We start from the raw sequence: 22379 nt of genomic DNA on the forward strand, positions 1-22379 counted from the left end.
CCCAGTGCGCCACGCCACCTGCTCTGTGCACCGCGCCAGCCAAATTTCCTCTAACTTTCCCCAAATCGCACACCAACTCAACCAATTTGCTTTGAGTGGCTTTCTCCTTGGTCTTGGCATGCAAATAACATTGATCTTCATGAAAATGTCTTTATAAAGGCATGGATTTAATTTTTGACTCTCCAAAACCCATCTTTATAATGTTTTGGCATTGGCACTTTTTCTATTTTAATACAACTCTGTTTTTGAATTTCCTTTTGATTTTTTGACTAAAATGATGAAATGCTTGGCAATTTTTGCAAGGATAGCTGACATGGAATTTGGAAAAGGAGACCAGGGCTGCGCCTGAAGATTTCAAAAATTGAAAACTTTTGAAAATTATTACAAAGGACAAAATGTTGACTTTTCTTCAAAACAGAGTTTTGAAGAACAGTCATAATCCATCGATATAATGATGAAATTCGTGAAATAGAAAACATGTGTAGAACCTCCCTCTGGCCTGCTGGCATTTGAACACTTTAACGACTCAATTTTTGAAACCCTAGACCTATGATTGACATGACTCATTGCCCATTAAAAGATCAAACATTGATTGTCATGGACTTTAATAGACATCGATGAAAAAACCTAAGCCAACAGGTATAAGACATGAGGGGAATGAATGACAAAGCCCTCCCGTCATATTTATGGCATGCTCCTAGCGGAATGCAAGTGATCGAGCAGGATGGGACACCTAAAAATGAAATGCAACAAGAGTTTTGATCTCTGATGGAGGACTAACAAGACCGACTCTAACACGTTATATGGCGAAATTTCAGTAAAGCCCTAGTCAATTTTGTTGTGATTCCTACATTCATGCTTGGAATATGGCATGGGGGTGATTGGTTGAAAGAAAGATTTGGTTCAACCCAATCTATGGTTGGGTGTTACATGGAATTCCCTGACTTGGTTGGATTTTGCATATGTTAATAGGTGCTCTTTTCCCTTCTATTTCACGAGTAAATGTATTTGTCATTATTGGCTTTTATGGTTGTTCTATCATTGTTATTCTTCTAGTTATATGCTGGTTATAAGCACGGTTTCTCTCATCATGTTTTGATTATTAAATGAAATTTTAATGAATGAATGACCTAATAGATTATATTGTAGCTATGGTGAGAAGGAACCAGACCTGCTTGATGATTCTTAGATAAGTATGAGACTCCTATGTTCATATGTGTATTTATGACTTGTAGATTTCATGTTCATGGTGTGTTTGATGGAATGTATGTCATGAATAGGCCTGGTTAGGTCGAGTTATTGTCTAAGTTTTGCGTGAAAGACTTTGTGCCTGTGTAGTTTATCATTCTTGAGAGTTTTATGAAGTTCTAGGCAGTGGTCTGGAGACTAGCCTGAAAAAGTGGCTTAAATCCCACAATCGCTGGCACAAAACTGGGTGAAAAAGTCTGCAGTTGCATGGAGTCCTTGTTGTGAAAGCAACTGGAGGGTTACAGTCACATGGACGGCTTGTCATGGGAGTGACTTGGGGTTTAGTTCAATTAAAAAGCAATTTAACTCAAGGGTTAGGCACCTAGAGTGGTTGGTTAGCCTCTAGGAGTCATGTAGCTCTTGAGGAAGGTCAACTTGGTTTTGGTTTTTCGATTCCACTTCCTTAAATGTACTTGGGGAGTTTAATCATATCATAGTAACTCTTCATCGCACGTTTACCTAGGTAGGTCAGCTAGCTTGGGTAAATGTGGGAGTAGGGTGTTACAACAAGACATACCAGATCAAATGTTGTCAAGTACCAAGTCAACCAATCTAGTCAAATCCTCACTGCCAAATGCCAAGTCGAACTCTAACACTGTAAAATAAATCTCATGTTCATCAAAGCATTATCCACATCTCAATATGTAACATCACTGTCAAGCCCTTGCATAATACCACTAACCACAAGCTCATGAAATTCCTATAATGGATCACAACACCATCATGAAACATAAAGTCTCTATCAATATGAGAAAAGAACACACAACATCATATGTATTATTTCATAAGTGATCTCTATCCCAACAAGTCATAACACTTCTATCACTGAATGCAAGCTGACAGTCATATATCTCGACCTAAGTCATTAAAACACTTCTTGCATCTATTAACAATGCATATCCCAAAACTATACTCGCGTATTGAGCAATGTACACAAAGGCAAACCTCTTTCATTGCAAACCCTCCAATAAAGATCAATCAAGATAAGCAGATTTATAACACAAGCATCCCTGTAAGTCTTTGCCATACTTATGATATTCATGAACATCTAATATCCATTCACTGTGAGATCCAAGAAAACCTTAATCACTATGAGTATATCCCTACAAACATTAGCCATCTACACTTTCTTTGTCTTTGCCATCTAGACCATGTATTAGATAAACTCCTTCATTTTGCAAAACCCTAACCAAGGAATAATCTCTTCATTCATTGATCACTACATACATCATTCGAGTCATTGATTTTTGAGAACTAACCAACAATGCATCTCTAGATAAAGAACATATAGATCAATGTCAATAGACAATCTCAATGTCATCATTACTATGTCACAAATGTTATGTTAGCTAGGAAAAGTGTCAATAATAAAGTCACAAACTCTATACAACCTCTAAAGAGCCAAGAAACCTCTACTACATTCAACCATTCAATTCACATACAATCTCTACCATAGAGACCTTATAGGCATCATTCAATCACCATTCACTGAATCATATATCCCTGCAAAAATAATAACATCTCCATACATATTCAAGTCATTGCTCTACATACAATGATAAATCAAGCAATCAAGACCCTTTGTGTATCCTTTAAAAAACATCAAGGAGCAACATTACATTGTAATCTCCACAAGGTTAAACATAGGAAGATCCAATCACTATACTGCAATCTCAGTATAAGACACCGCCATAATCTTATGTATATTTAGCCAAGAAATCATCCCTACATTCTAACACACAAGAAGATTATCTCTGCTTAAACAAATTTTAATGAATTGATCAACACACTAATCCTTAAACAATCTTTGTCATCCATCTTTGCATACTCTTTCAAGGGCAATCTCATCGATCTTTTACCATAACCTTTGCATATACATCACAACCTTCAACAATTTTGCAAATAAACAAAAAAGACAAGTCATTTGAGCCACATATCCATTGTCATAGTATCAAGACATCCTCTGGATACAATTATATCTATGCAAATAAGGTAATGAACACTTCATTGTTCTCTTTGAATCAAGATTAAGATAGGTAAGTGATTTCTACAATTTGAAACCTCTTCACATCACACATTAGAAATACTATGCCACTATAGTTCAAAAAATAATTAACTCATGCAAGAAATACATAAATTCATAAAACTCTATATCTAAGCTTCAATAACATGTTCATAAGGCCTTGCCATTAAACAATATATTGATCCCTACAATCAACAAGCAAAGCATTCAATAAACAAAAATATATGTCATCATTCCCTCTTGTATTAACTCCATACTCTCATATCTCTGAGATCTAAGTCTCCTCCATGCGCCCTCAAGCACTCCTGTTCAAGACATGTCACCAAAAGAACTCATTGAATTCAGTACACAATTATGTCCATTTTCTTCCCTTTTATAACATTTTCATCTCACAATACTCCAGGAAAAAATGAATGTATTTGTTGTTGGTAATTTCGACCATATCAATCCAACCCCGCATGCACAAATTCCATCGGCAAAACCTTGGTTTCACTCGTGGTTTTTTACCTTCCTCACCTAAATACACAACCATAGGGACGATAAATATAATTCACAACTAGCATTGTTAATATGGTCTTCCCAATGGTTGGAAGCATATAACCGCGTTGTTGAGGTCTCTTTCCCAACAATTGTGGTTTAATTTAGGGAAAATTCTTCTTTCTCAGTCCATAACTTTGAGGCATACTTCCTCGTTTCTTGCAACACCTGTACAAGCTTTTGGAGTCTTTGTGTCACCCTAGAAAACCATTGTAGGCCTCATTCAAACTCATACCTCTTCCTGCACTACAACTGCACAAGTTGACACATCAATCATAAACTTAAACATGGTGTTAGAATCTAGGTGTCCAAATCCAACATCAAAGTCAAACATCTAGGTTGACATCAAGGTTAACACATTAGCCATAATGCCAACATAGTCAATCAATTCAAAAACAATATATGTTAGGATAGGTGAAAGTACTTAGTGAGAGATATGAAGAAACCCATATTAGTTGCCACAGAGAAGGACATGGTGATCGACACTATGGTCAATCCAGTTGCCATAGCTTCTGCAGGATTTTCATTCTTTGCCACCACTACAAAAAATGTAGAATGTTTTGTAGAGGAAGTAAGAGAGTTAAAATAAAATTTGTTAAGGGCCCAAAAGGAAAATGACAGGTTTCCCGACAAGGACCACTCTTTGTCATGTTTATTTTTCAAGTGCAAAATATACTAATTTTTAAAACTTGATAATTACTTCTAATGATGTAGATGATTATTTAGCACTTCAATGTATCATCAAGCAATTACACATTTAGAAATTCAACCATAAGAATAATGAAGTAGTAGAGATCACAATGCACAAGAGGGACACAAGATTTTTATCTTGGGAAAACCCTCTCGGGGGAAAAATCCAACAACCTTCTTCTTAGAGAAAAATTCAATTCAACAAGAGATACATCAAAGTCAAAGCCTAGGTCCACTACTCAAAAGGATGTATTTACAAGACCACCAACAAAATGTCAAGTCTAACCGCTTCACTTGTCCACCAACATTCATCTTGATCAACTTCACTAGACTTCATTAGGGCTAGATCATAGGTCCTTCTTCACAATGGATCGGTTTGATCCATGATAGAAAAACTCAGTTTGTTCACCACAGAGAAACTTGAATCATCAGCATAAAGTAGGCTCGTATCATCATCAGAGAATAGGATCATATCATCACCAGAGACATGACCATCACAAAACTTGGATCCTCTCACAAAAATAGATCATCTCGAAACATAGATAGAACCATTACAGAATTTAGATATTCTCACATAACTCAGATCATCAACAAGGATAAAGGCATCACAGACCTCAAGTATTCTCACAAAACATTATTTCTCAGGAATCTCAAGCTAGCTTTCTTCTCCTTAATCTCGACCTCCTTGTATTTGTAGATTACAGAGATATGATAGTTGAGATCATGGATGCGAAGTGCTTGAGAAGGAGGACAAGCGTCTCCTTTATATAGTCATCAATGAGGCTGAATGGGTGCCATAATTGGCTGAGCCAACTTGATCACATGAAAGGCCGACTTGACAACTTGCGGTGTCTATATTCGAAATTTGAAAATACAAATATCTGCTTTTGATAAGGTCATGAAGAACACGGCTTATAATATTTTCTTTTGAATATAACATCAAAAAATATTTTCTTTTCTCGCAAGCATGAAGAACATGTTTCAAATAATGATTTTTCTTTCATCACAAATATGATTTATATTTCGTTATTACAAGTACAAATTGTACATTATGAAGATTGGCCATAGCTACAAAATTCAACACCCCCTCTTAGCTAGGGAGATATTCATAATGACTATCTATATGTTCTTAGTCAACATATTTTCTCTAAGAGTAAGGTTTCCCAACATCATAAACATCAACATCATCTAGGTCAACACTCCTGACTTATACCAATCATAGCATCCATTCAATACCATTATCCAGGTTAGCACATCTAACTTATGGTACATCATCAACATCCACTACGTACCATCATCTAGGCTAGCACACGTAGCCTATGATATAACATAAATATCAAATAGTCACCATGATATGATCAGTACCTCAACCTCATGCTATATGGACTAGAATAAGTTTTCCATCACCATGGTCAAACCTTAGGGAACATCCACGTCCCAACTTCATAAGGTTGGCCAAACCCTAGAGGACATCCACATCTTCACTCCACAGGGTTTTCCATCATTGTGATCAAACCCTAAAGGACATTTACGTCCCAATTCCAAATGCCTCACTCCAAGCCATTGATGTTATATGGGTGCACTCAGTGAGTAATCGACCTTGATGCTAAAAGGTACCCGCTCCTGTAGAGTGATTGAGCTAGAACACAAAAAGGGAACCCACTCTTTCGAGTGATTGAGCCAAAACACAAAAGACATCCACTCTTTCGAGTGACCAGGCCTTAGGTACTATTCCTCTCAAGAATTTCCATCCCTCATGCCATCTCAACAATAGTCTAGGAAATGCCCATGTTGTTGACTTATCAAAAATCCAAGAAATCATGTTGTCACTAATAGTCTAAGCGATGTCCCTATTGATATCACATCAACACTCCCTCTCACTAATAGAGGGGTTATCCATAAGTCCAATCTTGTCCTTGAAGTATACAAACTTCGCTCAAGATGAAGGCTTTATAAGAATATTAGTTGTTTTCTCATTCATAAGAACATATTGAAGCCCCATTGATTCCTTTTGCATTATGTCATGAATGTAGTAGTACTTGACCTCGATGTGCTTCAAACTATTATGAAACACAAGGTTATCAGAAAGCTTCACACAACCTTAATTATCACAATACATCTTGATCGAGTCTAACACATGATCAAATAGTCCATCGAGTAGTTTCTGAAGCCAAATTGTTTCACTACTCACCAACTAGGCTACAATATACTTTGTCTCTACTTCTTGCTCATTCAAAATATAATAGTAAAATAGAAGTAGCTTCTAGATGTACTCTTGTGTTATTTCATCATTCCTTGATCAATTAGAATTAATATAATCATGTAACCGTACATCTCAAACCATAATATCATGTGGATATCTCAATACCTACTCCAAAGAAAATGTCCATACTAATACTTCAAGGAGCCAATCAATTGCTCAAACTCATAATCTCTCAAATTTTCATCATGGGAGTAGACATGAACTTCCAGTCCATCATTTCAAACTTCCAATCCATCATTCCAAACTTCCAGTCCCAAATGGAGTACACAAAATCCTTTATATCAAATTCAACAACCAACTCCCTTTGAAGCTAAGGCAGGGATTCCAAAGAAAGCCTTCACTGCTTCCTCCTTTCGGTCAATGTAGCTCCCTTTGATTCATGAGTTATTTTAACCTCATAGTCTTCTCCTTCCTTGCTTTGTGCTTATTGTCATCCAATCATACTCTGTCTTGGAAGTCACAATTGACTTCTTTTTGGCATAAATCGAGGTATACTTTCATCTTGCTGATTTTTTTGCCCCCTCTGAGTCTAGATCTCATCTAATATAATATCTCTTCACAAATCCCTATTCTTGGGAGAGTCCTCTTTTCATAATGTTGCTTTTTTCTTCCATCTATTACCAAGGTGGTTTTTAATATGCACCCACAATCTTCACTAGGAGGTTATGGAACAATAATTACAACCAAGCAAAGAATTCCAGGACAAGAGACTAACTACTAGTAAAATCAACAATAATAGCAATAATCAAATAAGAGAGATATAAAAATACTTATCTTTTAGAATAATGTGAGCTCCATCTTGATCTTTAGTCTCTTTACAATCCGTCTTGCATATTTATTAACCTTATCCATGTCATCATCTTGATGTCATTCTTTCCTTGCAAAAGCTAGGATATCTACTTTCAGTGGAAATGTCTAATCCTAGGATTTTTTCCACAACCCTAAGAATTCCCTTATTCGAGACCTTATTTGATTGTTAGGGTTTACAAAACCTAGATATCCATATTTCAAAACCCTAATTACTCTTTACACAAGACATAGGTCAATCTAGGGTTTTGTAAAAAAACCCTAGATATCTTATTCAAAGTCTTACAAACGCTAACTCCTTCCAAGTCATATTCCAAAAATTCCGTACAATCCCATGATTTAGCAATCTAATATTGATTTTCAAACCAATTAGTCCACGAGTCTGAATGACTTTGGACTCCATTCTTAAAGAGGATCTCGGTCTCTTCTTGTAATCTCAGAAAGTTTTGCACATGGTTCAATAGTTATTGTAACAACATATAATCTTCATGCCTTCATGATTCTTCCAAATTAGATATTTCAGCTACCCTTTGAGCATGATTCAAGACATATTGTATTTATTCTGATAGGCCACCAATAATGGCCTACACATGTTTCTTTAAGGATTCATTTTATAATTTCATATAATTAGTAAGGTAATGTATCAAGATCATTAACACGGTACTCTAATGCAATTTCATCTTCTAATCTACTACAGGTCAACAGATCTAATAGAAATTTTACATAAGTCTTTAGTAAAAACTTTCTCCATTATACCTATACTCGGTCTTTTCACAAGTTGCAATTTTGACTTCAAAATTTATGAGAACTATATGCTGCAATGCATCTTAGTGATCATACCTCATAATATTGGGATATATCTTGGACTCTCGTTCTATACCTCATATGAACCTCAGATCTATACCATAGAATTGTCTCAAATTTTACCCCTTGGAATTTACGTATTGGATTACAAAAAGTGATTCATTCTTGCCACTCACACTTCATAACTGAAGCTTTCTAGATCGTACTATAGGAGCTCAGATAGAACCATAGAAGATGTCAGTCTCGGACTAGTATCACAGAAAATAGCTTGAATTTGTATCATAAAAATAACTTCAGACCACTACTGAATCTCATACTAGAATCACATCTCCGCAACTCAGACTTGTGTCTTAAAGGGATCTCGTCTTCACCATTGAATAATTTTTAACCTATATCACATAATCACTTTGGATTGGAATTCACTTCTAGTCTTTGTTAGATAACAAAATGTACTTGATTTAATAGGGATTCGACAAAAAAAAACTTGCTTGGAGTGCAAATGGCTTGTTTGATTAAGGCTTCAAGTATAGAATTGACCTTTAAATCTCATTCGCTTTTAGGGCTTCTTCAAAAGGTGATCTCAGTGGTCCTTCCCTTCACCGAAGCTCTGAAACCATGTTTATTTTTCAGGTGCAAAATATACTAGTGCTTTTTTTTGAAAGTTCATAATTACTTCCAATGATGTAGATGATTATTTAGCACTTCAATGTATCATTAAGCAATTACACATTCATAAATTCAATAATAAGAACAATGAAGTAATAGAGATCACAATTCACAAGAGAGACATAATATTTTTACCCTAGGAAAACCACTTTGGGGAAAAACCCAACAACCTTTTTCTTAAAGAAATATTAAGTTCAACAAGAGATACATCAAAGTCAAAGCCTATGATCCACTACTCAACACTATTCCTTTACAGGACTACTAAGAAGATCATGTCAAGTCTAACCATTCACTTGTCCAACAACATTCATCTTGAGTAGCTTCACTAGAGTTCATTAGGGTTAGATGACAGGTCCTTCTTCACAAGGGCTCAATCTGATCCATCATAGACAAATTTGGCATGTTCACCATAAAGAAACTCGGATCATCATCATAGAGTAGGCTCGGATCAACATCATAGAATAAGCATGTATCATCATCAAAGAAGAGGCTCGTATCATCATTAGAGACATGACCATCACAAAACTTAGGTCCTCTCACAGAATCATCTCAAAACAAAGATAGAACCACTACATAACTCAAATCTTCTCATAAAACTCAGATCATCAACGGGATAGAACCATCATAGAACTCAAATCTTCTCACAAAACTCAAATCATTAACAAGGATAGAACCATCATAGAACTCAGATCTTCTCACAGAACATTCTTTTCCATAAATCTAGAGCTAGTTTTCTTCTCCTTAATCTTAGCCTCCTTGCCTTCGTAGATTGCAAAGATATGATACTTGAGATCATCGCTGTGAAGTGCTTGAGAAGGAGGACATGTGCCTCCTTTATATAGTCATCAATGAGGTCGAATGGGTGCTATAATGCACTGAGCTAACTTGAACACATGGGAGGCCAACTTGACATCTTGTGGTGTCTAGATTCTAAATTTGAAAATTTAAATTTTTGCTTTTGATAAGGCCATGAAGAACATGCTTCAAATAATGATTTTTATTTCATCACAAATATTATTTTTATTTTATCATTACATGTACAAATTGTATGTTATGAAGACTAACCATAGCTGCAAACTTCAACATGTCAAATATAATATTCGTAAAGAAGATTTCAGGGCAGCAATCTTAGGGGAAATAAAAGTAGTAGAACAAGTTATCAAGTGAGTTTATGCAGGAATAATCATCCTTCATAAAACAATATCTCCACTATCATAAACATAAGGGGAGTTAAAAGGAATAGGAGCAATAATAAAGTGGGTCTTCTGAGCTGTAGATTACATATTTGAATGGAGCAAAGAAGATATGGATTCCCCAACAATACTTCAAAGGAAAGATAGAATGAGAAATAATAGGGACAAAAAAATAAATCAAAATGTCAATACAATCACATGAAAATTTGACAAGAACATTAAATGTGTATCAAACATGGAACAACGAATTTGAGGCCTTCATTGAGGAACACAAAATACCTTCCATTGGTGTAGTAGGAGTAATAATACATGAATAAGAAATTTAGTAGGAGATCCAGGAGAGGTTAGATGCAATGAAGCAATTGACTGCTCAAAATGACTTAGAACCTACAAAAGACACAATTGCATAGGATATTATAGGACCAACAAAATTGTACACTAAACTCATCATGTTGTCAGATCAGATGCAATTAGACATGAGGATTTTATTGTTGGATCCGATAGAATGCCATATAAGTTTTGAAAGAGAATTATAAAAAAAGGTCAAATCCATCGCTTTCAAATACAAATCTTAGTGCACATAATTGACACAAGATCTGCATGTTGAGGCCCCTAATATGGCTATCATGAATTCAGTTCCATGAAGGAGCCTTCTCTTTTTGAAATTCCTTTTAATTTGTAAATAAAGTTATTTTTTAAATTAAAGTTGCAATAAAATTTATAAATAAAAGTCATTTAGAAATGAAAATTCATGTAGAAGGTGGAGAGTCATGAGTGAAGTTGAAAGGTTGTGTAAGGTTAGGAGTCACCTCATTTTTTATAAAGATTCCCTCGTGGCTAATTAGAAGGGAATTTTAGTTTTGGACTCCATTTGAGCACCTTGTTTAGGAATGCTTGTACATCCTTTTGAGAATTAATCAAGTTATAACTTAGTACTCCCAATATTAGATTTCATAGATGCTTCATGTGATGGTGCATTAGACATTTCAACATAATATTGAGAAGATTATTGAGCCACGGCGACAATTTCATCCATGTATGTTGAATGTTGTGCGACTTATCTCATGATGATTCAATGGTATGTGATTGTTCTTTCCATATGTTAACTTAAAGAACTCTTTTGTTGATTTAAACACATATATTACTTGAAATTGTATGTTGTTTATGCTTTCATTATCGTTGTCTATTGAGAACCAATTCAATAGTGATAAACAAGTTATTTATTTCATCTGTGTTTACATTCTTCCTTTAAAGATTCATGTTACTTTCTTTAGTCGTCGTTATGTCTTTTGCATCTTACTTGTATAGTATTTCATAGATCTTTTCTAACATGTGTTTTTGTTAGAAGTTATATTGGTTTTCTCACGCCTTGCTCATCTTGTCCAAAACATTCTTAAAAATAGCATGGTGGTAGTCACCCACATTTTGAATGGGACTCCTATCCCAAACAATGTAAGGTCTATTTGGGACTTTGCACTGAGGAGATCCCCTTACTATTAGCGGAGTAATTTGGCTTGTTAATAGGTTGTTGGTACAACAAAATATTCAACCTCTAAGAAATTGTGTAACATCTTTTAGCATTCTAGGTCAATACACAAATCTTTGATGTCGAAAATGGTATTTTAAATACCACAATTCCTAGCAACGTTGGAGGTGTTAGCCTCTTTAATACACAACTTGAAAATATGGAGCTTATCCAGCTCATTGAGAAACCATCTTGAGGACAATAATCATCCTTACTATAACCTTTTTTTTACATTAAATTGGCCTCATAACAACTGAAACACCTCGTTAAAGTCGTCATCTTCTATGTATGCTTGTTTGTATGCATCATAAGTGAAAGGCTTTGTTGTACCTTTGTAGACAATTCTAGGTTGGGGAACTATGCCAAAGCAGAAGGTTTTGATTTAAATGGATAGCCAGTGCATTAAATCGTTAAATAGATGTAATTCCTAAGTATTTATGAGAAAACTAAAGGGCTGATTTTTCATTCCTAACAGAATTAATCTTTGAATTGATTTGAAAAGCAGAAATTAAGAAGATATATAATTGTTAAACATTCATATCAAACATTTAATTTATCATATACAATAGATGCGTGTAGAAGTTTTCTACAACCAAACAATACACATTCAAGAGATGACAGAAGGCAACAATTAAAAGATTTAGAGGAATTAACTAAGACAAATTGTTCAGTTAATTAATCTCTTTTAATAATTATAACTTTGCAAGGGCTTTCATGGAGATTGATATTCAATCTAGCCTTGCCCAAACTTCTATGTTACCTTGAACATGTGCATAAATAAATACCAAAAAACATAATTGATAACAAGGCAAACTCACATAGATACACAAGTTGTTCAGAATGAATCTAGAATCCTTCAATTATCTTCAGAAATAGCTTTGAACATTACAAGCATGTCATTGGTTCATTACAAGGGTTCAACTTTGACTTCTTCGAATTACCAAATACTTATAGAATCTAATTCCAAAAATATATTAGATCTAAACTAAAATTTATTACAAAATGAGATAATATCTGAAATTGTTTTGGATTTACAAAAATAGAACTAGAAAGTAGTTATTTTAAACTGATTCGAATAATCAGCACACAATTTAAGGGTGTTGTTTGATGACTATTGCCTTTAACTGAATTTCTGCTTTTTGCTCCTTCTTTTCCTGTAACTAGTCACTTAATTGCTTTTGTTCTATTTTTACTCAATGAGTTCAAGTAACTTATCCCATCTTTTATCATCTAAGATAGAAAGTTTTGTTACTTTCCTATATGCCTCATCGACTTCTATGCATTTTTCAAAAGTTTTCCTAGTGGATCTTTTTGGCTCTTTTTTGTCATCCTTGGAGTTTCCAATGTTGTTTGACTGGAAACTGGCTCCTCAATCTCCTGCAATGTATTCTCTATCCATTCTTCCTTGTTGGCATATTGCTCAATTTTAGGTTTTGCCACATGCATATATGGTGTAGATTTCTGAGCAATTCTCATTGATGAGATTACTCCTAATGGATCATATGACCAACTAAAACTCAACTTAAACTTCATCTGGCTCAATAAGTCATTGACTTATTTTTTTGTAGCTCTAGTGTTGACTATGAATGGACCAACCTGCACTTTCAATTTAAATTGAGCTTTTTGTTTTCTGGAAACAAAATGAACCTCATCCATGTTCAACATATGTCTAATGTACATGAGTGCAAAAATGTTAAAATTGGAAACTAGGGCAAAACTCCATGTGGGTCATCTTATTCATGGATGATAATATTTTTATTAGATTCCTCTCGTCGAGAGGTGTAGGATTGATCTAAAGATCATCCGATTTCGATAAGTATTTATGGAGATATGAATTTATTTTGATTATGGAATAATTATCAAGTTAACCAACAACTCATGTAAGCTTAGAAGCCCAACAGTCACATCTCTTCAATCATCAACATTTGTGTATAAATGCAAGAGGAATTTTCCTCATTTGCACTCACTCATTTCATCACATCTCTCTCTCTCTCCTCATCTCATCACATCTCTCTCTCTCTCTCCTGCACATAAAAGAGGCTCTTCTCCTACTGCGCAGAAAGAGACTCTTCTCTCACACGTGTGGAAGGAAGACGCAGAATTTAGGGCTGCAATTGCAAATCCAAAGTTTGACCAGTGTTGACCAGTTGTCTCCCTCTCAGTACTGCATTGTAGGTGCTCCTGACTCTCTGTGGAAGGCCGCATTTTTTGGTGAAGGAATCAAGCCGATCCGACGGTCGATTTGCGAGATATTATCTGCCCTAGTTTGTCTTATCTAGGGTTTGCTGCTGCTGATGTAAATTAGATTTATGTACTATTTCTCTCTGCTGAATTATTGAAGATAAAGGAAGATTTGATCGAAGGGTTTCCCCATATTGGGGTTTGTCCCTGGCTAGCCACCACATCTTGTGTCTCTTGTCTTGGCTTGTTTTCTGTCGATCATTTAATGTTCTATCTACACTTTACTTTATGTACATGTGATTGCTAATCTGTGGATAATAATAAGAAAGATAAGTAAACTTCTCTAAGCATAGAACATACCATAAATTAACATGGTATCAGATCTGAGGTGAAGACAAAGCCCGAGCAAGAGAAAGAGCAATCACCGAAGAGAAGATTGGCAAGGCTATCCTAAAAGAACTATGGGGTCCTCAACACTCTTCCCTGCCAAAGACAAGCTTTGTGAGAAAGCTGACTATCACGGATGGAAGATGTCTCTCGATCTAACCTTAGAAGATCAAGGAGTGTTGGACCATGTGAGAGGCAATATTGTTGAGCCTCCATCAAATGCACCCGCTGCTTCCAAGAACAAATGGAAAACTGGTGAAATCAAAACAAAGAAGATCATCCGGGACTCTATCGACAAGTGCTTGGTGGCCTACATCTCCGACCTGAACACCTCCAAGGAAATCTACGATAGACTGGTGAGTTTATTTAAAGTTAATGATGCAAATCAAGTTTTGTTTCTTAGAAATAAGCTGAAGGAAATCAAGAAGGGTAAAGATGAGAGCATGCAAGCATATTTCTTAAGAATCACCGAGATCAAGAACGACCTCCTATCCATTGGAGAAATTAGTACAAATAGGGAAATGGCACTCTCAACCCTTGGAGGATTACAATCCGAATGGTACGTGTTCAAGACTACTCTTATGAACAATAATGTAATTCCTGGTTTCGAGGAATTAATGCCTAGATGAATTCAAGAAGAAACAAGGGTAGAAGAGCAAGAAATGCCCATGCCTAAAGGTCCTCCTACTGCCTTTTCTTCTCATGCTAAGAAAAGAAATAATTCTAGGACTAAATAAAAAAGAAAGGCTGGACCTAAAGGTGGAAGAAAAGGACAATGCTACATTTGCGATAATGCAGGTCACTATGCAAGGGAGTGCCCTGATATAAGGGACTCACACCGGGACGATGATCAAAATCCCTCTCATGGAAATCAAAGGAATAGCAAATCTAATAGCAAAGGGAAAAGGAGTGCTGGAAATCAAGAAAGAGGACAACCATTCAAGAAGGCTAGAAATTCCAGTTATGAATCCAACACTGTTGATAATAAGTAGGATGAATATTATCTACCAGCTGCTCTATCTACCTTTGCTCCTTTGGACTCAATGGGAATTTGGCTCATTGATAGTGGTGCCTCAAGGCACTTCACTGGTTACAAAGAAGTTCTCCATAATATGATAGAGAAAGAAACTAACCTGGAAATTGTCCTTGGAGATAATATGAAATATCTGTGAAAGGTGTAGGCAATGTCTCTCTTAAATTGAATCTAGGTAATACGATCCACTTACAGGATGTATTATATGTACTTGATCTAAAAAAGAACCTGATTTCCATCTCGGTAATGGAAGACAAAGGCTACAAGGTGGCTTTCATCGATGGCAAGGTACGTGCATGGAAAAACAATATTAAAGATGGCTTCACTCTTGGGTTTCGAGTTGATTCATTATATCGAGTCAGAGGAAGTCCACTAGGTGTCATGTCTTGTGACACATCTCAAGCCTTGATCGAGAAAATTGAAAAGAAGATCAAGATCTTAAGGACTGATAATGCAACTGAATATGAATCTAACAAGTTTCATGACTTTTGTAAAGAGGTTGGCATTAAGAGGGAGACTACGACACCATATACTCCTGAACAGAATGGTGTGGCAGAAAGGAAGAACCATACGATTATGGAAGCTGTCCGTGCCATGTTCCATGATCAAAGACTTCCGAAGTTTCTATGGGCCGAAGTTGCAAGCACCACCGTATATGTACAATGCCAATGCCCTCATCAAGCATTGGGTTCCAAGATTCCTGAAGAAATGTTCACCGGTAAGAAACTTGATGTATCTCATTTTCGAATTTTTGGAAGCCCTATATATTTTCATGTGCCGAAAGAGAAAAGGAATAATTTGGGTGCATCTGGAAAGGAATAAATCTACGTGGGCTATGGTGAAAATACTAAGGGCTATAGAATCTATGTAGCTGGTCAAAGGGAAGTCGTGATTAGTCATGATGTCACCTTTGATGAAGATATGGCTCTCAGCAAGGTGGACAATCTTCTGACTTTGAGGAGCTCTCAAGAAGCCAACACCAGGGAACTGAAAGAAAAGGATGATGAAACAATGAATGATGTGGAAGAACCTATGGATCCTATTGATCCACCCGAGCCTTCCTCTTCTAGGAAGAGGCCCTCTTGGCTTAGGGGGCTACTCGATGATGCTGAAGGACACATTGCACCCCGAGGAACCTTCCATGAAAGCAAGAAACTCAACAGATATTAGGTACCTAAACCATCATGAGCACGGTCATACAAAATGAACCTTCATCATTCTCAGATGCCGTCAAGCATAAAGTATGGAAGGATGCTATGACCGAATAATATGAGTCTATTATGAAGAATGATGTCTAGGAAGTAGTTCCCAAACCCCAGGACAAGACAATTGTCACTTCTAAATGGCTTTACAAGATAAATCATGCAACAGATGGAAGTACGGAAAAATATAAGGCTTGTTTTGTCACTCGTGGCTTCTCCCAGAAGGAAGGTATAAACTATGATGAGATATTTGCACCTGTTGCCAAATATACCACCACCCGCTTGATCATAGCCCTTGCGGCTTCACAAGGATGGAACCTACATTAGATGGATGTCAAAATTGTGTTCTTGCATGGTTCGATCAAAGAAGAGGTCTACGTAGAGAAACATGAAGGATTTGAGATGTATGATCGAAAATCTCATGTATGCCAGTTGAAGAAGGTTCGTTATGGGCTGAAGCAAGCACCCCGAGCATGGTATGAGAGGATCGATAGCTACTTGATGAAGCTGGGATTCACTAGGAGTGAAGCCGATCCTAACCTTTACTTTAAGGTTGAAGATGACAATCCTCTCATACTGGTGTTGTATGTGGATGACCTCTTTCTAACAAGTGCAGACCCTCTCATTCACAAATGTAATAGGGAGTTGGCTTTTGAATTTGAAATGAAGGACCTAGGACTGATGCACTATTTCCTAGGACTTGAAGTGTGGTAGAAGCCAAGGGAAATTTTCCTATCTCAAGGAAAATATGTGGTGAAGATATTGGAAAGATTCGGTATGGTTGACTGCAAGCTTGTTACTACCCCGATGGAGCTTGACTTTAAGAAGTTAAGCAGTAGCGCTGCTGGACCTATTTTACGAAATGCTACCGAGTATCAGCAACTCGTCAGAGCATTAATGTTCTTAGTGAACTCCCGTCCAGATATAAGCTTTGCAGTCAATATATGGTTGAACCTCACCACATATATTGGATTGGTGCCAAGAATCTGTTAAAATATCTTCGTGGCACAATTACATATGGGTTAAGATACACTGTCGGAGATGTGAGACTACTTGGATACACTGATGCTAATTGGGCAAGCAGTGTGGTGAATCGTAAGAGCACTTCCAGGTGATGTTTCTCCTTGGGATATGCTTCGATATCCTGGATGAGTAGGAAGCAGAAGTCGGTGGCTCTGCGCACCGCTGAGGTAGAGTATATTGCTACTAGCATGGCCTCCTGTGAGGCAGTCTGGTTGCAAAAGCTCTTCAGTGAGTTGTTTGGATTTACATTGGATACCACCGTGATCCTATATGACAACCAAAGGGGGATTCGTTTGTCAGAGAGTCCCGTGTTTCATGATCGCTCCAAGCATATCGATATCAGGTACCACTATATTCGAGATATGGTGCAGTGGGGAGCTATAAGGCTCCAACATATCGATACACATGAACAAGTTGTCGAAATTCTAACAAAGCCCCTAATAAAGGTCAAATTTTCGACTTTCTGAGAACGACTTGGTGTCATTCAAAAACCCTCTAATGAGGGCCCTGTATGATGTATTGAGATCTGGGAGCTCTAGGGGGGGTGCGGGGTACTTCTTGGAGCGACATATGACGAACAGGGTAAAAGAATCAAAACTTTCCCTGTGACACCCCGTGGCGACTATGTAGCAAGATGATTAGTTCTCCTGTGAGGTCTGGATGATGTGTTCTCCATGACGATTGTGTAGCAGGATGATTAGTTCTCCTGTGAGGTCTGGATGATGTGTTCTCCATGACGATTGTGTAGTAGGATGATTAGTTCTCCTGTGAGGTATGGATGATGTGTTCTCCATGACGATTTTGTAGCAGGATGACTAGTTCTCCTGTGAGGTCTGGATGATGTGTTCTCCATGACGATTGTGTAGCAGGATGATTAGTTCTCCTGTGAGGTCTGGATGATGTGCTCTCCATGATGATTGTGTAGCAGGATGACTAGTTCTCCTGTGAGGTCTGATGATGTGCTCTCCATGATGATTGTGTAGCAGGATGACTAGTTCTCCTGTGAGGTCTGGATGATGTGCTCTCCATGACGATTGTGTAGCAAAATGATTAGTTCTCCTATGAGGACAGGATTGATTAATTCTCCTATCGAGGCATCCTACCCATGCAGTCTCGGACTCATGGGAAGTACCTCTCATCTGATCAAAGAGTAGGGAAATGAGGATAGGGACCATAGTAGTACCGATGGATGCATCGTTGTATCTACTGTACTCCCTATGCTAGGATGACCTTCATTGATCTAACATCAATGATACAGGTCTGGGACCAGTGGTAGGAGTTGTACCCACTATGACACTGACTTTGGGTCGGTTGAGGACTGGTCTGGGACCAGTGGTACACACTCTGAGACTGACTTTGAGTCAGTGGAGGATGGTATGATACATCCTCAATCATTGATATGGGATCAATGATACTGGTTTGGGACCAATGGTAGGAGTTGTACCCACTATGACACTGACTTTGGGTCGGTTGAGGATTGGTCTGGGACTAGTGGTACACACTCTGAGACTGACTTTGAGTCAGTGGAGGATGGTATGATACATCCTCGATCATTTCTTCCTCTTCATAATTCGAACAAAGCATAGCAGAGCAGAACAGAGCAGAGCAGAGCAGATCAGAATAGGGCAGAACATAAGAGCAGATCAGAATAGGGCAGAACATAACAGAGCAGAGCAAAGCAGAGGTCAAGTTGTAGAGGGCAGTGCATTTGATGGATGAATAGTAGCGACCGACAGACGAATTGCAGATGGAGTTCTCCCTAGTTGATAGGGAGTGTTAAAATTGGAAACTAGGGCCAAACTCCATGTGGATCATCTTATTCATGGCTGATAATATTTTTATTAAATTCCTCTCATCGAGAGGTGTAGGATTGATGTAAAGATCATCCGATTCTGATAAGTATTTATGGAGATATGAATTTATTTTCATTATGGAATAATTATCAAGTCGACCAGCAACTCATGTAGGCTCAGAAGCCCAACAATCGCATCTATTCAATCATCAACATTTGTGTATAAATACAGGAGGACTTTTCCTCATTTGCACTCACTCATCTCATCACATCTCTCTCTCTCTCCTGCGCAAAAAAGAGGCTCTTCTCCTACTGCACAGAAAGAGACTCTTCTCTCACACGTGTGGAAGGAAGATGCAAAATTTAGGGCTGCAACTGCAGATCCAAAGTTTGACCAACGTTGACCAGTTGTCTCCCTCTCAATACTGCGTTGTAGGTGCTCTTGACTCTCTATGGAAGGTCGCATTTTTTAGTGAAGGAATCAAGCCGATTCGACGGTCAGTTTGCGAGATATTGTCTGCCCTAGTTTGGCTGATTTAGGGTTTGCTGCTACTGATGTAAATCAGATTTATGCACTATTTCTCTATGCTGAATTATTGAAGATAAAGGAAGATTTGATCAAAGGGTTTCCCCATATTGGGGTTTGTCCCTGGTTAGCCGCCACATCTTGTGTCTCTTGTCTTGGCTTGTTTTCTGTCGACCATTTAATGTTCTATCTGCAGTTTACTTTATGTGCATGTGATTGCTAATCTGTGGATAATAATAAGAAAGATAAGTAAACTGCTCTAAGCATAGAACATACCATAAATTAACAAAAAATCCTTATAAGGAGGAACACTCGCAATTTATATGGTTGATGCTTGCAACCAGAAATCTTGAGTTCAATGAAATTCTGGTATAAATATCAACCTTAGTCTGGTCACTCATATGCAAAATTCTCTTGATATTTGTTGAAACCCTAAGGATTGCATCACTGTTTAACAAAAAAGTAGCTATATACAAGAATTGATTAACAAAATCACTGAAAGAAAACTCTTCAGAGGTTTTTCTCACTAAAGATGTCTAATGGATCACTGATCGAGGTTTACCTTCAACATCCAACTTTTGTAAAGGAAAGTTGAATCTTTCTGATTGATGATATAAGAATAAGTAAACCAAGACTGGTTGATGCTTAAATGATCCTTTAACGTTGAACTTTAAAAATTGATCACGAATTACATTGGAAAGAAACTAACAATAGTTAAACATAATTGAAGGTTTTTTACCAAAAGAGGACATTGATAGAAAGCCCAAAATGATTTCATCAACCCATTGATCACTAGGATATCCTAACAGACAAGACACTAAGGAGATAACCTGCCTAGACATCTCAGGAAACATTGCAGAGGGATAAGGTGGGTTCGTTCGAGTTTTCTGGTAAAAATGACTCAAATATGTGAGCTCTCTATGAGAAAGAAAGTTTCTAATAGAATTTCATTAGAGCATTAGAAGAAAAAGAGTGTAAAGAGTCTTGAGGGTCTAGCCAGACAAATTGACTTAACAAGAGTTTCATTGTTTTTTATAACTCCACTAGGAAGAGGACATTGATGAATTACATTGGAAAGCCCAAAATGCATTGATCATCAACCCATTGATCACTAGGATATCCTAACAGACAAGACACTAAGGAGATAACCTTCCTAGACATCTCACGAAACATTGCAGAGGGATAAGGTGGGTTCGTTCTAGGCAATTTTGAGTTTTCTAATAAAAACGACTCAAATATGTGAGCTCTCTATGAGAAAGAAAGTTTCTAATAGATTTTCATTAGAGCATTAGAAGAAAAAGAGTGTAAAGAGTCTTGAGGGTCTAGCCAGAGGGCTTGGCAAATTGACTTAACTGTTATGGGGAAAAGAGTTTCATTGTTTTCAGCAATTATAACTCTTTCGCTAGGAAGATATCGGGCTCCACACTAAGCGATGAATTTTGCAAAATCATGGGTTTAAGGGAAACAAAACTTGGGTAGTAGGGATTCCCAGAAACAAAATTCATCACTAGTGTCTTCATACTTTTGAAATGCCCAATTGTGAAGTTCTTACATATCGAACTGACAATTGGTCTCTACAATTTTACACTGTGTCAACTAATGGGAGTTTGTCCAAATTAATGATAGGGGGCAACAAAGGATTATCTACAAGGACTTTCAATTTTCCTTTATGGGAAGCCATTAGGAAAAACAAAATTACTGAGAAAATTTAGAGAGAGTTACTAGGGAATGATGACAATAGGAGGTCACTATCTGTTGGGATTTTGCTTGTAGTGTGGTTTTGAGAATTGCAATGACAGGAATAATTGGAAAATGGTCAATTTGAACAGGATAACAAAGTTTATTAAGAGCGGATAACGGTTTTTTTGTTAACTTTATTGTTACTGGTGCGAGAGAGTAAATGCAGATGAATGTTGACGGAAGATATGAATGACCAATAGTCATTTTCAAGTTTTAGCGGGAAGGATAACAATGGCTAAACATAGCGGGATGTTCGCAGGTAGTGAAAATAGCAGGAAGTATGGATGGCGGGAGATAACATTGTGGGAGAGTGGTTTGTGCGAGGGGTGGCATGGTAAGTGGTATTGAGTGGAGGGGGGCTGCCACGTAAGGAAAGCAGATTATATGAATCTGCTTTGTGGACCCCCCCCCTCCTGCATTATCGTTCAGGAATGCGGGGGGTCCTACTATTCTCCTTGAGTCGTTGATCTCGATGCATGAGATCTTATCCATTGAACATTGTGCCTTTGTTTACTGTTAACGAGCGGCGGTCACATCAAATCAATTTATTATATAAAAATGCAAAATACAATAAACTATAATGGGCGACATTTAAACGTGCACGCTATTATTGGGATATATTATTTTTTATTTCCTTTTCTATCCCTTTTATTCTTTCTTTTGACTTTTTCGTATTTTCTTTTCTTTACATTCTTTTTCTATTTTTCCATTTTTTCTATTTTTTCTATTATTATTATTT

Source organism: Pinus tabuliformis, chromosome 1_2 (genome assembly GCF_031772625.1).
Source record: "Pinus tabuliformis cultivar Carrire ecotype Pingquan chromosome 1_2, CPIR1, whole genome shotgun sequence".
In the NCBI taxonomy this organism is placed as follows: domain Eukaryota; kingdom Viridiplantae; phylum Streptophyta; class Pinopsida; order Pinales; family Pinaceae; genus Pinus; species Pinus tabuliformis.